Here is a 14,601-nt window from a genome sequence, read left to right on the forward strand (position 1 = left end):
TTATGGAAGCCTTCTTTGTGCATGAAGCCATCAAACTTCTTGTACCACTGTCTTGGAGCTTGTTTCAGACCATACAAGCTCTTCTTCAACCTGCACACCATATTCTCTTTTCCTTTCTCTAAGAAGCCTTCTGGTTGGTGCATGTATATCTCCTCATCTAGATCTCCATGAAGAAATGCGGTCTTCACATCCAACTGCTCTAGGTAGAGCTCTTCACTAGCAACAATACTCAACACTGTTCTGATTGTATTGAGCTTCACAACTGGAGAAAAAATCTCTGTGTAGTCAACTCCTTCCTTTTGCTGGAATCCTTTGACGACTAATCGAGCTTTGTATCTTTTGGAACCATCATGCTCCTCTTTTACTCGATACACCCATTTGTTGTGAAGTGCCTTTTTATTTCTGGGTAACTCAGCTAGTTCCCATGTCTGATTGGAGATCAAAGACTTCATTTCGTCTTTCATGGCATGCTCCCACTTGCTGGCATCTGTGGCCTGACATGCTTCATCATAATCTTCAGGCTCTCCTTCATCAGTCAGCAATATATAGTTCATGTATCTCCTGTTAGGTACATGAGGCCGAGATGATCTCCTTACAGGAACTGAAGTTGAAGACTCTGGTGTGTCAGACTGTTGTTCACAACTTTGTTCTGTTGATTCCTCTGGCTGAGAAGTTTCAACTATAGGACTTTCTGGGACATCATCCACTTCTGCATACACTGGCCAACTCTTTTCTGACTTGCTGGCATCAGTGCTATGTCTGTCCTTGTACATCACTTTCTCATTGAAGATTACATCTCTGCTGCGGATCATCTTTTTGTTTTCATCATCCCATAGGCGATAGCCAAACTCATCTTCACCATACCTAATGAGAGTGCACTTCTTCGATTTTGGATCAAGCTTATTTCTGCCTTGATCACTGATGTGTACATATGCTACGCAACCGAAAACTCTAAGATGTGTGAGTTTTACCTCCTTTCCGCTCCATACCTCTTCTGGTATTCTATACTCCAATGGTACCGATGGACCTCGGTTGATCAAGTATGCTGCTGTGTTGACTGCTTCTGCCCAAAACTGTTTTGGTAAGCCTGACTGCATACGCAAGCTTCTGGCTCTCTCAGTCAACGTTCGGTTCATCCGCTTAGCTACACCATTGTGTTATGGTGTACCAGGCACGGTTCTCTCCATTCTAATTCCGTGCTCATAGCAAAACTTCTTGAATCTGGTGTCTTCATATTCACCACCATTGTCAGTTCTGAGCTTTTTAATCTTCAATCATGTTTCATTTTCAACCATGGCTTTCCATATCTTGAAAGCCTCAAATACTTCTGACTTATGCTTTAGAAAGTATACCCATACTTTCCGAGAGTGATCATCAATAAAAGTCACGAAGTATTGCTTCCCACTGATGGATGAGACAGTTGTTGGACCCCACACATCTGATTGAACAAGCTCGAGTCTCTCCTTCTTTGGGGTTCTTCCACTTGTCTGAAAGCTGACTCTTTTCTGCTTTCCAAGTATACAGTCTTCACACATTTCAATTTCTACTGACTGAAGACCTGGTAATTTTCCCTTCGAGTGCATGATCTTCATCCCTTTCTCACTCATATGGCCAAGTCTCTGGTGCCATAGATTGGGATTGTCATTTGCTGCAACTGCAATTAAATGACATGCTCCTGCTGTTTTGTAAAGAGTACCACTCTTTTTACCACGAGCAATCGTCATTGCACCCTTGGAAATCTTCCAATTATCACCATGGAAGGTCGTTGTGTATCCTTCACTGGCCAACTGGCCTACTGAGATTAAGTTCTTCGTCAGGTCAGGAATATGTCTGACATTCTTCAATTCCCATACAGACCCTTTTAGCTTAATCTTCACTACACCTTTACCAACAATCTCACAGGATTGTTCATTACCAAGGTAGACTTTACCAAGGTTTCCGGGAACATAATTCTCGAAGAATTCTCTCTGCGAAGTAGCGTGGAAAGATGCTCCAGAGTCTAACACCCAAGACTCCTCCTTGCTCTCCAAAGAGCATATTAATGCATCATCTCTTTCTGAGGTGGAAGCAATATTTGCCTCTACTTTCGCCTCCTGATTCTTCGGTGCATTCTTGCACTGATTTTTGAAGTGCCCGGTTTGCCCACAGTTCCAACACTTGATAGTCTTTGAGTTGTTAGAATTACGATGATTTCTGGATTTGGACCTGTTATTCTTTGATTTTCCACGTCCATTTCCTCTGGTTTGAGTCCTCCCTCTTGACTCTGTATGTAATACTGAAGAGGTTGAGGATTCACCCGACTCTCTCCGTCGGATCTCTTCACTGAGAACCAGATCACGAACAACATCTGATTTCAACTTATTGCTTCTCGATGAGCTACTCACAGCTGTGACAGTAGCATTCCAACTTTCTGGTAGAGAAGACAAAAGTATCAATGCTCGTACTTCATCGTCAAATTCAATTCCAACTGAACTCAACTGGGTTGTGACTATATTGAGTTCATTTAAATGTTGAGCTACTGATGCACCTTCGGTCATCCGCAAGTTAAACAACCGCCTCATTAAGTGAACTTTGTTTGAGGCTGACGGCTTTTCATACATACTGGAAAGAGCCGTCATAAGACCCACCGTGGTCTTTTCCTTTGCAATATTGAAAGCAACATTACAAGATAATGTCAAGCGGATAACTCCAAGGGCTTGTCTATCAAGAAGGACCCATTCATCATCCTTCATGTCCTCTGGTTTCTTTCCTTCGAGAGGTTGATGTAGCTTTTTCTGGTACAGATAATCTTCGATCTGCATCTTCCAAAAGCCAAAGTCCGTACCATCGAACTTTTCAATTTTCACCTTTCCTTCATCTGCTGCCATTGCTCCCACTCAAATCTGACTTCTCTAACCAGGCTCTGATACCAGTTGTTAGGAAAAATTACGCTGATCTTTCCCGTAACTTCAGATTTGAGAATGGAACAAAATAACTGTGGACTAATAGTACACACAAAGTTGATAACGGAGTTCGGCCAACTCTGCCTACGTCTCCGGGCTGCTGCAGATATTTTATTGAAAGGGGAAATATAAGGAGTGTTTACAAAATACTCACAATCTCTCACAACACCTCACAACCCACAACCCAATTATACCCAGAAAAAATTAAGAGTTTCTCTCTCAATTTTTCTATACTGACTCTCTAAGTGTTTATGGTTTCGTTTTGATCAACCTCAAAATGAACGAAGGGGCTTGCTATTTATAAGGAAAGATTGTAGTGTGAACGCTTCACTTTTTGGTGGCCTCCAATTTTGAATTCTGTTGCCAAATTCAATTTGATTTTGGTTTCTGTTTTCAAATTTGATTTTACTTTCTCTTGCCACCAATTTTTACTTTTCAACACATATATACTTTGTTCGAATGGTGCCCATATAGAATTCAGTCTACATGATATTCTTGCTACATTGGAATGCCTTTCTTCTTGATAATGGTTTTGGACCTCGTTTGATCATTTGTAAATGGTTTACATTTTAACAATAGTTGCATTAAACGGAAAGTTGGCTTATTGCTATTGTATTCACAAATGACTTCCATTGCTTGGATTAGGGATGTGCACCGGCAATTACTAATATTTTCTAATCCAAACCACTATTTTGGAAAATGATCTTCTACATCAAAATGTACCACTATTTTTGAAAATGCTCATCTACATCAAAATGCGATTACTTCTTGAATTTTATTTGGTTAAAGATTACCAAATACTGTAAGGATGAATACCCTCTTGCTACAATGTCATGAGCAACTTACTGTAATTTTACTAGTATTCGATTTTTTAACTTTTGTGCTTTGCTTGTTTCAGTTGTATGTTTATACATTGTTATTAGCTAGAGTCTAGACGATAAATTTTGTGATCCCACATCTCATATGATTCAAGAAGTTAGAGATATAGACAAAAATGGATTGAGCAATTATTTAATATCTATAGAACATTGAAAACATTACATTGTGAACATTTCATAAGAATCATTGAAAACTAAGATCTACTGTATCATGTATGAAAGACCATTAATTTGCAGAAATACCCTCCTCTTCTCAATGCCATGTTGCCAAATTATTGTTAAATTTATGGTGTGGACCATCGAGATTCCAAGTATGTATTGACGACACCAGATGGAGGCTTCAAATGTAGGAACTCAAATTGCTCAAATTTGAGAAACGAAGTGTTCTGCCACAAGACGACGCAAAATCTTTCCTGTGGCAGTTTTGGGCAAAGAGTCGGTAATAAAGACCTTTTTGGGGACTTTGAAAGATGCAAGATTCTTCTTAGCACCTCTGCCTCATCAACGTCTGATCCTTCTCTTGGGATGACAGCACAATGTATCTATTAAAAGGTTAAAAAAAAGTATGATCAATACAAATTTCAAAGAACTGATTGACGCATCATTTCAGCATATAGTAATCCACAAATTTTTGAATTCTTTCACTTATTCCTCACCAAGTACAAACAAGAAAAATACAAGGTCATTTTCTGATCTTTTAAGCACTTTGAACTAATTATGAATATTAGGAAGTATTGAACATCTCAAGGAAATTTTCATAATATTGAAACGCAATGAAGTTCAAAATAGTTGCCTCATAAGTGAGGGTCATCTAACTGCGTGAGAACAAAAGTTGCTGGGAGCGTAACAAGCTGTTTTCCTCTAGGAGAATGATATCAAAAGGTTATGAAAAAGTTAATTAGTCATGGATAACCAACATTACACGAAACGCTTTCCATTTTGTATAATTTTACCTTTCCGGAAAAATAAAGTTAGGAAAGTAAACTTTTGTGACATGGTAACGAAAAAGCTAGCTAGTTCCATTCGCCAGAAGATGTTGAGAAAAAATGGACTCTTCTAAGCAGGAGTTTTCTTGGGAAGTTGCTACGTTACCCTCAAAGATTGATACCCTCAAAGATTGAGGGATTTCAATATATTCTTTTTTTACTTATAAATTTTTTTTAAAAAAAACTAATTTAATTATAAAATGAATAATCCAAATTATATTTATAAAATGAAAAGTAAGATAAAATTATAGAGATTAAAATTATAAAATTTCAATAATATTATAAAATATTAAAAAAAGAATTAATAAATAATAAAAATAAAAAATTATTAAAATTACAATATAGAAATTCAAAAATTTAAGACAAAAGACAAAAATATATTTTAAAAATTATTAAAATTAAAATATAGAAATTTAAAAATTTTAAGTGAAAAGACAAAAAATATACTTAAAAAATATTAAAATTAAACTATTTAAATATATAATAATATTATTACAAATAAAATTAGAATATATATAATAAAATAAAATAACTAAATAATTTAAAAATTTAAAGAATAAAATATCATAAATATTATTTAAATAAATTATTAAAAATATAATATAAAATAAAATTATAATTATAACTATACCAGTACTCTCTTAAATAATATAAGTACCGTAGAATTTCTCTTTTAATATACGTTTGTTGAAATCGAGCAGAAAACTTACATGGTGAATGGTGACCAATATATAAATAACATACTCTCATTTATTCTCAATCTTGTATAAAATTTAATTGAATAATAAGAGTGAAAATAAAATCAAAGTGGTAAATATTGTGTAATATAGAGAAATTCTGTTTGTATAATGGAGAGAAATGAGAAGGAAAAAACAAGAGAATTATAAGTGATAAAATAATTAATAAGATAAAAAAATATAGAAAGGAAGAATAGTATTGTACAACCTAGAAAGTACTATATGAATTAGGATGGTAAAGTAGGTTATGACCTGCGAGCTAGCTCGTTGACCCACAAAAAATTGTTTAAGTATATATATATATATATCATCATTTTCCATATTTAAATTTTAAATTACTGGGGGGTTCTTGAAAAAATATCTTATAATTTAAAATTTAAGTTAAATATTTAATTTAATTAATCTATTTTATTTAATATTTGTAATTTGTAAAAAAAAAAATCAAAAACTATTATGGCCTTCTTCATTTTGACCAAGCTTGCAATTTTTAATTAGTTAGCAAAGTACACCACGTACACTTTTGTTGTTACCGAAAAGCTAGCTAAAGAATAGTGCACATCCACACACAATGTATACCTTTTGTTGTTATCGAAAAACCTTACAAAACGGGGTGCACATCCTTTATCTCAAATATATTGTGCTTTTATATATATAGACCCTGGTACATGAAAAATATTAGAAATATATACAAGTTCATTTTATCTCTCCTTCAAAATTTCTTTTACTACTAAAAAATATTCTTTGGAGCAGTATTTTTTAGTTCGAAGATCTTTCGCTACACTCGAACGGTCTAACGGGTTTATGTATCTTGGGAGAGGAGCGCACTATAAGATTCAAAATTACCAGTACAGTGAGAGGGTTTTCTCTCTAAGGATAACGCTCTGCGTGCTTCAACCCAAGCTACTCCAAACTTCTTATATAATAATTTTATTTACTCTTTGTGTTTAATTAGTTGTTACTGATTGTTTTGTTTTAATTTTATAATATTTATTATGTTGTTGATATTGATTTTATTGATAAATCTAAAAAAAAAATTCTTGTGTTTTATTTTAATTTATTTTCCACAGTTTATTCTAATAAGTTGGTTCATACTTGTTGACATCTTATGAGTTCATATGATAAGTTTCATTTTTGTGCCAATTTATGTATTCGTTGGGTTTACTTGGGTTAAAAGCTGATGTATACAACCTAGGAGTGATTTTCTTTGAACTTTGGTAACTAATGAAATATAAATTATTATAATTTTAATTATCAAATATTTTTAAAATTAATTTTTAATTATGGTGGTTAATTATAACCATTATGGTTAATATCTCGCTCGTTCACCCTTTTATAAATATAAATATAAACATTGAGAATTAAATGAATTGAACACAATTCTCTTTTCCTATTTTCTCTTTTCTAGATTAAAAACTTGTTAGTTCTCAATGAATTTACTAGTTCAAATTAGTCGTTTAGGACAAAGTACTGTATGCTGAAATTCAAATCGATTATGCGTTTGGTGGAGATGAACTTGGACAAATTTCCGTGAGAGGGAGAGGGAGCTGTGTGAGAGAATAGGGACCACCTTTGTGCTGCAGATTTTCTTTAAGGGAAGCCTGTCGGTGCTCAACTCATTGCAGAACAACGATGCGCCGCTGCCGTCGGCATACGGCTTCGATTGCCCCACGTGATTATGGAGGTATGCATTTTCTTTTAAAATTTACCGCATTATGTATTATATTAATTGATTTATTAAAGACTAAGTTTGTTGTGGAGTTTGTAAGAGGATTTTTTATGGTATAAACATAATTTTTGGTTTACAAGCATAATCATCAATGTGAGAGGTTGATTTTATACGAATGAAAGGCTTTATATTGAGAGATTAGCATGATGTGAGGCTTTATACTAAAACAAATTGATGAAATTAATAACAGTGTAATTTTGAGAATACTACTTTCCATGAATAAATGAGAAATTATTTGTTGCATAATAGGAGATATAAATATAATGTATGTGAATATGTGAGAGTATAATTGTGTGGCATCATTTGGAGAATGATGTAGATAATTAATCTTTAAAAATCTTTTCACAGTGAAAACAACTAGTATAAATAAATATGATGAATATGATAACTTTAGTGTGCATTAATTTATATGATGATGAATATGATAAGTTTTGACTAAGGGTTAAAAAGGAAAAGGAAGTTAAGTCTTTTTTTTTTAATAAAAGGGGAAGCTTTTGATCAGTTGTCATTTTTATACATTTTGTGTACGTGTCCTTTTATGCTTTAGAGCTTAGACAATAAGAGTCAGAAAGGAAAACCTTGAGATTGTGCATCCATCTTTTTCTATTTATCAAAGTAAGGGAAAGTAAGAAACCTCGCTCTAGGTGTGCATTTATATACTAGGTAGCAGAATTGGCCTCAATCCTGACTCTATTAATTGTCTTTGTATGAAGGGTTTTTCTCCAATTTTGCGCTTTTGCTTCTATTCGTCTACTTGTACATAACTAATGACATGAATTGTTTGATTGTATGATTAAATATTGCATATTTTGGTTGATAATTTCATGATCCAAGACCCAATGGGTTCCTATGGGAAACCTTAAGGAAACTTGTGGTGGTTGTGTGAAGATACAGATGAATATGTGTAAATTGAGTGATTTAGAATGCTAATTGCATGTTTTAGAGCACTTGTACTAATTGTATGTGTTTATACGCGTAATTGAATATGGATAATTTGTAGTCGTTGAGGAGACATGAGAGAAAGATCACGTTCTCGCTTAAGGAAATGTATTTGGTTGCTCAACAAGAAGCTCTAGGGGCTTAACTCACTTAACAAGATGTTAGTTGATCAGTGAGAAGCTCCAAAGAGCTTAAGCTGCTCAACGAGAAGCTCTAGAGAGCTCAACTGGCTAAATGAGGTGCTAGTCGCTTAAAGAAAGACTCTAGGATGCTCAACTCACTCGATAAGGTAATTAACTTTTGCTTAACAATTGATAGATGGTTGTTTTACTCTTTTAATCGATGCTACCTTTTTACTAATGACTAGCTGATGTATTTGAGAATGTACTGGGATATATGATGTGATATGAGCAATATGTGATATGTAAAGTGATATCATATGTATATTATTACATTAAGTTTTTTTAACATGCATCATTTGCATGAAATATTTTTTTGGGGTACAATATGGAATACACTATGAAGGAAGGTCCCTCGTGTAAGAGCTTGGGAACCAACCTTAGGGATAACTATTTGGAATTTCTAGTCTTACTCTCATGTGCATGGGGTGTATCTTGCATGATTTAGTTATCCTAATCAAATCCTAATAGTATATCCTTTTAGTGACAATATTGTGATGGTTTGATCCGACATGTACTCTTAGACTACTTTAAGGAGGCGTTTGGTAGTGAAGAAGTTTGGTAATACCCAGGAATCATGATTACTAGGAATTACAAATCTTGGGAATCATGATTCTTGGGAATTGCTAAAATATATTTGGTTACTCATAAAAGGTTTTGGGAATATTCATACATGATTCATGGGAATTAACGATTTTCATGTTTGGTTACAATAGGATATTCCTAGGTTTATAAATATTTTTTACAAAAATATCCTTCATCAAAACAAGCTCCTTATATATATATATATATATATATATATATATATATATATATATATATATTACTTGTGACACCCTACCCACATACCATAACACATAGGTAACAAAATTTGAATAACATAATTTTTCATAATTGAAATACCAAACGTGTTTAGATAGAGAGTACCACATCAATAACTTAAACAAATAACTCAATCAGCGGAAATTACAAAGAAACGATGCTAAGGTTTCCAAAACAATTTAATAAAAAAAATTTCAATCTAATCCTATCTACGCCCTAATGTCACATGTCCTATCAGAGCAAAGCCCACCATAGAAGCCTAAGCTTAATCACCAACATCCTCAGCCTCACGTTGATAATCACCTGTATAATATTGAAAGGAAAGCAACACAAAAAGAAGGGAGTGAGAAACATCTCACTCTAGCTCACAGTGTAGGAATATACACTAGATAGCCAAACACAAAAAAGCATGTATAGCATAGATAGATTAATAATAATATCACATCTCACTCATCCAAGATATAATATCAATTTATCATATTAAAAATGCACATGTATGGACACGGACTACATATTATCATGCATGTGGCGCCAGTAACATATCACATGGCATATGGCCACTAGCAATACACGAAGAATAGTCTAGGAGTACATGTCGGGTCACACCCTCTGCGCACTCTCACTAGAAGGACATATTACTAGGGTCTCGTCGGGATAGCTAAGTCGTGCAAGATATATCCTATGCACACAGTGGGCGAGACTGAGACTTACAAACTAAACTATCCCCAAAGTTTCTACACCAGGGGGCCTTCCCTGGCGGTGTATTCCATATCGTACCCTTAAAAACATTTATGCACATGATGCATGTCAATCAAGACTCAATGCATTCTCTCATATCACATTTCCATGTCTTATTCTCATATAACATTTTTATATCTCATTGTCATATCACATTATCACATCATATTCACAATTTTCACATAGCACTTTAATCCATACAATAAACATTTAAAATAATATAATTTACTTATATAATCACCCCTTCAAACAATTTTCTCTTACAATCACCAATGCATTCCCTTAGGATTTCCTATAGGAACCCATAGAAACACCAAAGTCTACAATTATAATCCAAACACAAATACTACTCATACATACATACTAATTACAACAATTAGAACATTTAGAGAGAAATAGGGATAAAACAGATATAATTGGGAAAAACCCCTCATCATGAGCACACAACAAACATGAGATTGGGGGCCAATCTCACTACCCAATATACATTCCCACACCTAGAGCAAGGTTTCTCACTCCCCCTTACCTTGATAAGTAGGAGCTGAAACTAAAGCAGGATCTTGTTGGTCTCCTCCTCTGGGTTTTCCTTGGTCTTTAGAGAGTGTAGAAGAAAAAGAGGTCAGAAGTGAAAAATGTGCTTTTGTGAGTGCTAGAGTTTGCTATTTATAGGCATCAGGAGTAGCTAGAACGACCCGTTTCAAATCCGGAACGACCCGTTTTGAATCTGGAACGGCCCGTTCTGGATTCATTCGTCATGCATAAATTTCACATTCAGAATGGCCTGTTCCAAAACTAGAACGACCCATTTTGGGATTACATTTTACCCACAATGGCCATGTTTGGAATGACCTATTCCCAAATAGGAACGGTCCGTTCTTGGTTCGAATTTTACTCATAGAATCGTTTGTTGGAACGGGATGTTCCAATATAGTCTTTATAGGCCATTTTAGTAGTTTGGAACGACCTATTCTAGTTTGAGAACGACCCGTTCTAGACTACTAAAAATCAAAATATTATCCAAAAATAATTTTCATAAATATTTATTATTAAAATACTAATAATTATTAAAAACCTTTAAAACATTATATAAAACCCATTAAAATAACTATAAGAAAATAATCTCCATAAATATAAAATAAATAATAATTAATTATTATACTAGTAGAAAATTCGGAATGTTACATTACTCAACTCTTATTACAAATATGATGTTAAACTATTTTAAAAATTTGAAAACTTATTAAAATTGTTTAAATACAAAATTAAAAAAAATGCTATGTTATAATTAAGAAGAATAGAAAAATATTAGTTTATTTCATTCAAATAAAAAAAAATAAAAAAAAGGTGTTAACAAATAGAATTAAAATGTAGAAATAAAATAGACTTTAATAATATTATTAAAATTGATAAAGTCAAGAAATAAAGAAATACAATAAAGAGAGAGAGAGAGAGAGAGATAAAGATATAGGAGGGAGAGAGAGAAGGGAGAGGGAGTGGGGGGGAGAGAGATAGAGAACAAGAAAGAGAGGAAGAAAGAGAAATAAAAGAAGAAAGGGATAGGGAAAGAGATAGACAAAGACAAAGAGAGAGGGAGAGGGAGAGAGGAAAAGAGAGGAGGAGAAAGAGAGAGAGAGAGAGAGAGAGAGAGAGATAGAAAGAAATATTTAATTTTAAAAAGGGATACTATAGTCTTTTTATATACATAAAACTTTTCCCTAACTTAGAAAAGTTGGATTCTCACCCCCTATGGGAATGTTTTTGTGGGAAAGTGGGATAAAAATAGTTCTCGGAAAATTATATTCTTGGAAATGTCTTTTTTTTTTAAAAAGAAAAGAAAAGAAAAGAAAAGAAATAGCTACCAAACATGGGAAACTAAGACTCCCTGTGAGACCCGGTTTTACTTTTCCTTTTCTTCCCCTAACACTCAACTCTCATTCACTCCTTCTCCTCTCATTTCTGATTCACTCTCATTGCTTGACTTCAAGGTGCTGAGTAGGTGATTTTCTTCCGGAAACGTGCCGTGCGGAGCTTCTCGTTCTTCCACTTCTTTTCTCCATTTCTTCCCCTTCCCGGGGTTCGGAATCTTTGCCCGAGGTAAGGGAAGTTAGTTTTGTTGTAGATTTTGGTTGACAATAGGTTGTTGCAAATGCTTTAACTGTTGAAGTTAGTTGTTATTTGATAATTTTGTTGAAATGCTGAAATTGGAAGTTTTGGGGTTCTTTGAGGGTTTGGCAAAATTTGGGTCTTTGATGGTTTTATGATTCCATTTGGGAAAAGTTTAAGTTTTTGAATTCTTGGTTGAAAATGTGAACTGTTGGCCGAATTGCATGTGGATTTTTTGGATATTTCGCAGGATTTGGTGAAGTTTTTCGAACTTGATGGGTTGCTGATGAGCCTCGCGCTGAGCGCGATTCTTCGCGCCGGGCACGAGACCACCTGGAGGCTCTTTTTTAACAAGCCGTCAGGCGTAAAGATGTGTGCGCCAGGCGAGTTTGAGAAGGTGAGCCTCTGGTTGGTCCACGCCGGGCGGGTCAAGGATCGCGCCAAGCGCATAGGCAATATTTTTGGATGTGGTGCTACGCTAAGCGCGACCCTAGTCGCGCTGGGCGCGAGACTCTTTGGGAGTCTCTGCCAGAAGGGCGCTGAGCGCAATTCTAATTGCTCTGGGCGTGAGATCTGAGGGAGGTCTCTGCCCTCCCCACGCTGGGCGGGGGCCTAGGTGCGCTGGGCGCGTGAAACTCCCTAGAGTCTCTGCCTGGCCAGCGCTGGGCGCAATTCTAAATTGCACCAGGCGCGTGAGGGGTCACGCCGGGCGCGAACCGTCTTGCGCTGAGCGTGTTGGCCCCTGGTGCACTCTAGTTGCAATGCACTAGGCACAACCATGAGTGCGCCGGGCGCGTGACTGAGGTTTTATTATATGCTGGTTAATGTTGTTTCATGCTGAGATGAGTTGAAAGTGGATGATTATGATGTGATGACTAGTAGATAATGTTATTGTTGAGGTTGAGTTGTATATGATGAATGTTGTTAAAAGTTTTGTAGTTGTGTTGTGAAGTCGTTGGTAGTTGTGTTATAAAGTTGTGCTGTGTTGAAAGCGGATATATTGAGTTGTATAGTTGTGTAGTATTGTATGATGGCTGAAGTTGTGGTAGGCCTTAAGGGCTGAGTTGTTGTAGGCCTTAAAGGCTGAGTTGTTTTAGGCCTTAAGGGCTGAGTTGTTGTAGGCCATAAGGGCTGAGTTATTGTAGGAGATCTCCGAGTTAATATGCGTGACGACGCACTATATGCTTTATGCGGATTTGATCGTAAAATCGACGAAATGTAGACTGATGGCGTGTTGATAGCTGAAGTTATTTTGATTACTTAAATCTTGCTTTATGTTGTTCCTTTTTATACTAGCTTACCCTTTGTCGTTTCCATGTGATTGAACTGCTATGATCGTACTATGTACGGGAGCAGAGCAGGGATAGGTGTGTGGCTTGTGAGGGGTCTGCAGCTGGCAGTTGGAGCTGATTTTTAATTGTTGTTGTGTTATTTTAGCTACTTGGTGTAGCGGTTGATGATGTATTTTGTTTTGGTTAGGTTGTTTTTAGTACACTCTAACTCTAGTCGGACTGGGACTTTGTATATATTTATATTCTAGATCCTATATTTATATACTCGTTCTTCCTGTCTAGTGTTTCCGGTGTTCAGTGGCGTGTGTCTAGTGACCAGTCGGGTCGTTACACTCCCGCTTTAGGATTTCTAGGGATGTAAAAATATTTCACATATCAAATGCCCCCTAAGTGTATTTTGCTAACGGTAATGCACAAGTATGATGTATTTTACTAACACTACATGCATGATAATATATAGGTTGTGTCCATCACATAACTCATAATTATAATGTTATTTGTTATTGTTTATCATGTTATGATTGTACTAAGTTTGATGATAATAATTATCTATGTATGCTATATGTCTTGTTATGTGCTTGTTTGTATTTGGCTATTTGGTGGCATTCCTACACCTTGAGCTATAGTAAAATGTTTTACACATCCTTGTTTTGTTTGTTGTTGTTCTTGTGATTTTTGTAGGTGATCATCACCATGGTACTAAAAATGTTGATTATGAAGCTTAGACTTTATGATGGGTTGCTCTAATAGGTCATGTGACATCGGGGCATAATTAAGACAAGTTTAAAAGTTTGCTTCATGTTACTAAATTTATGAGTTTTGGTTTAATTCATTTGTAATTTCACTATTTTTGTTAGGTTTAGTTTATGATAGAAATGTGATTCTCTTTATTTATATAGATTTTGGATTCATTTATTTCGTAAGAGGTGTTTCAATTTTATATTAATTTTATATTTATGATTCTCTCTATATTTGATACCATCACCAAATTTAACAACTTATTGTTTAACCAACAAAATTAAATATGGTTGATTATGATTATTAGTTATAAGAAAAATTAATTAATTGTATCATCTTAAATATTTCTTATGTTATTTTAATTAAAAGTAATAATTCATTTTATAATTTATGCAGAAAAGTCACCACCTAATTGTACGAAATTTTCTTCTCAAATATTCTTATATTAATTATTTTTCATTTAAAATTAAAATTTTATTTCAATAACCAATATTAATTTTTAATATACTATAAAAAATACA

General features: G+C 34.7%; 2 long non-coding RNA genes across 2 annotated transcripts; one reads left to right on the top strand and one right to left on the bottom strand.

The window, feature by feature from the left end:
* Window positions 1-3,941: 3,941 nt before the first annotated feature.
* LOC145958389 (uncharacterized) lies at window positions 3,942-4,790 on the bottom strand. Its single transcript, XR_014434147.1, has 2 exons — window positions 4,477-4,790; window positions 3,942-4,362 (listed from the first exon to the last, which is right to left on the bottom strand). It is a non-coding gene; the product is annotated as an uncharacterized LOC145958389 (long non-coding RNA).
* A 1,308-nt stretch (window positions 4,791-6,098) lies between these two features.
* On the top strand, window positions 6,099-14,263 carry LOC145958390 (uncharacterized). The gene is made up of 4 exons (XR_014434148.1): window positions 6,099-7,224; window positions 8,270-8,497; window positions 11,933-12,041; window positions 13,407-14,263. It is a non-coding gene; the product is annotated as an uncharacterized LOC145958390 (long non-coding RNA).
* Window positions 14,264-14,601: the final 338 nt, after the last annotated feature.

This window comes from Cajanus cajan, chromosome 1, assembly GCF_000230855.2.
Source record: "Cajanus cajan strain Asha chromosome 1, NIPB_CcT2T_4, whole genome shotgun sequence".
In the NCBI taxonomy this organism is placed as follows: domain Eukaryota; kingdom Viridiplantae; phylum Streptophyta; class Magnoliopsida; order Fabales; family Fabaceae; genus Cajanus; species Cajanus cajan.